Source organism: Mustela putorius, unplaced genomic scaffold (genome assembly GCF_011764305.1).
Source record: "Mustela putorius furo isolate JIRA1106 unplaced genomic scaffold, ASM1176430v1.1 tig00000835_pilon_pilon_pilon, whole genome shotgun sequence".
NCBI classification, from domain to species: Eukaryota; Metazoa; Chordata; class Mammalia; order Carnivora; family Mustelidae; genus Mustela; species Mustela putorius.
Window position 1 is genome coordinate 2,591,186 of NW_025421492.1, and position 3,424 is coordinate 2,594,609.

Here is a 3,424-nt window from a genome sequence, read left to right on the forward strand (position 1 = left end):
AACACTTGCAAATTCAGAGAAATTATAAACTTATTTGAGATTAAGACCAATTATATGAAATAAAAAATACATGTTTTACATGCATACCCAGCATGAGTTCAACTAATAATTACACACAAAACAATAGTAATAATCAGACTGAGTCCTTCAAAATGGATATATCAGCAAGAAATACTATGTGCTTCAACCAAAAAGTTTCTGTGGTGCTATTTAAAGAAAAAAAAAGGAAAAACTTCATAAAATAATAATTAAGTTCAGGAAGCTTATTTTTTTCTCATAAAGGAGGATACTTACTTTATCCTAAGTGATACACAGAGTACATTTTTTATTTTTTATTTATTTATTTTTTAAACTCACATTTTTAAAATGAATTTTACATATTCCCTGAAATATGATTTGTATTAAATAATTTTTTAATGCTTCTTGGCCTTTTGGCTAAGATCAAGTGTAGTAAATAATTTTAATGTAATAAATTTAACTTTTGCAAAAATAAATTTTATTTTAAGCATATTGTTGAGTAAGTTTTGATGAAAATAATATACTGAGTGTATCTATAGATATACACATATATGTGTGTGTATGTGTGTGTGTATGTTTAGCCAACACCTCAATGAAGATATAGAGCATTTCTCTTGCATAAGCACTTTTTTTTTTATCATTTTATGTTTGGTTCATGATCTCTTTTTGATAATCACTTTTATAAAATGTGCAGTAATGGGGAATTTTTAAAATATTAAACTATAGTGAAATGCAAATATTTTACATGAGCTTGCTAAATAAGTAATTTCTCAGGCAAGAGCCCATGTTACATTTCCACATAAAGTCTGTTATTTAAAAATATTTAATAGGAAATTCAGGCAGTTAAAACAAAACAGTGCTAATAAAGTTATGCTAGGTGATGTGAGAACCATTCTAAAATATAAAGAACTTGAAATTATTAAGTTTTAAAAACACACTCATAGTACATGTGTAATGTATGTCATAACAGGGTCCCTTGCTGTTACTTAGATATCCAGGCTAGAAAAGATTCCAACATCCTATCATGTTACCATATCACGAGAAGATATTAGACTTCACCAACAGAGGGGAAACATATGTAGATTCATATGCTTGATAGGTCTTAAGTACTTTCACCTAGAATTGGCACATTACAGTTTCAAATTTCATTAGCTAAGACAAGCCCCATGACCATCCCTACCTTCAAAGTTGAGGGAAGGAAATTTTTTTTTTTTTCTCTCTTGCTTAGCCATATTGAGGTTTAATTGACATTGTGTAAGTTTAAGGTGTACAATGTAATCATTTGGTATTTGTATATATTGTGAAGTGATTACCACACTAAGGCTAGTTAATATTTCTATCATGTCACAGTTACAAAGCTTTTATTTTGGTGGCGATAACTTTTAAGACTTTCTGTCTTAGTAACTTGCGAATATACGGTACCTTGTTGCTACCTATAGTCACCATGTTGTATTGCTACTTTCCTGTAATCTGTCTGTTCCTTTGAAAATATAACTGTAAGTGTCACAAGGACAGGAGAACTGGAAAAGTCTCTGAATGCTAAAAATATTAACCACAGATACTCCAATATAATGTTAAATATTTAATCTAATTCAGATCTTACTAGATGTAAAGAACTGTGTCAAACATTGACAGCCATCAGTGTCTTGCTATATGCTTACAAAAGATATGCCAAAAAACCTGAAATTGTCATAAATGTGAGAAATGATGTGAAAAACCTCTATGAAATCCAAAGCACCTTGATTATTTGATAGGAAATATTTATTTCCTTGGTTTTGAGTTGTTTGTTCTAATTATTAATATTAGAAAGAAGAAACACATGAAAATGACAACTGTGGATTTGTTATTTGGTAAAAAGAACTGTAATGTTGAGGTTTGAATATGCTAGTAATTCAGAAAAGATGCAGATAGTTTTATTTGTTTCATTTTGTTTCAAATCAAACAAAATATCACATGATTGATAATATATTTAAAATTCAAACATGTTCAAATAGGAAGACCAGTTCTCAGTTAAATAATGTAAAAATGTAGTAATTGGCATCTGAATAGCCTACTGAAAATTCCTGGGTATATGGTATCATTTATAAATAAGGCCGATTACATTTCTTTTTCTTAGGAAATAAAATAAGTTATAACTCATAAATAACCTTGAAAACCTCTGCTCTTGTTTAAATGCTGAAGGAATAACATATTTGAATAGAATAATTTATGTATTTTGGGAAAAAAGGATTTGTACATTTTACTTTCTTGTAAGGTAGAGTAAAATGTTTCCCCGCTGTCTGTTAAATAAGATACAGTCTCCTTGTCAAGGAAAAAACTCTTGATTCTCATTTTATGTGATTTTAATCATTAATTTGAAGAAAACCAGCAAATTCTATTCCAAAATCCTTATGACAGCCTTCATGTGAAGCTGAAAGTTACCTACATTATTTACATGAGATTAAGTATTTTAAAATTGAGAAGTTATTTCTACCAATAAACTATCCACAATGTTTTGGTAGTCATTCATTTCTTCATGTTTGGGAATTTCAGTATATTCTCTCAAGGAGATAAATATATTTTCTAAGTAAAAGGTACTGTATCTGCTAGGTACTTTTAAGTTCAGGGTCCAATTATATTTTGAGTCCCCTGTGATGGTGACTGTTGAAGCCTTGGAGCTGCCTGGGAGTATGAATAACTCACACAGGTCCTGCCATGAGGGAACTTGCAATGGTGTATTTAACATGATGGGATAGAGAGAGAAACTGACACATAGTGTCCGTCTATTATCAAAAGCACCAATAGTTATCCAGAAAGATCTGGGGACATTTTACTCTGCATCATCTCTTTCTCATTTATAAAAAGGAGTATATAATCATACCTTTCCATATTTATTAATTTTTAAAAAATCAATCTTGTTGAAAAGTTATATTTATTTTAAAATTCATAAAGACACACAGCTGTTGACTTATTTACATTCTTTCAGACTTGATTAAAAAGGAGACTCCTATATACTATTAATATTAACATGCATAGATACAAATTCAAATGAATTTATAGATAATAGAATGAGGCACTTTAGGCAATAAATAATGACTTCCATCATAATAACTGTGAGCTATGTAGAAGAAGAACTAATAATGAAGCCTGACCTAGTCTGACATGTATTATTTATGTGAAGACAGATGTAGAGCTTTTTAATGTTAAAAAAAAAAAAACTTGATAATTACTTAAACCTAAAACTAACTTTTGCTAATCATCAAATGAAGTTAAAATAATAAAGAAGAGAATGAGTAGGTTACAAATGGAAAGATTGCAAACTAACTGGAGGGGCATCTGTGTGGTTCAGCAGTTAACAGTTAAGTGTCTGCCTTCGCCCAGGTCATGATCCCAGAGTCCTGGGATCGAGCCCCGCATCAGGCTTCCC

General features: G+C 30.1%; 1 pseudogene; it reads left to right on the forward strand.

Moving 5' to 3' along the window:
* The first annotated feature begins 415 nt into the window (after positions 1–415).
* On the forward strand, positions 416–483 carry LOC123393422 (annotated as a pseudogene).
* Positions 484–3,424: the final 2,941 nt, after the last annotated feature.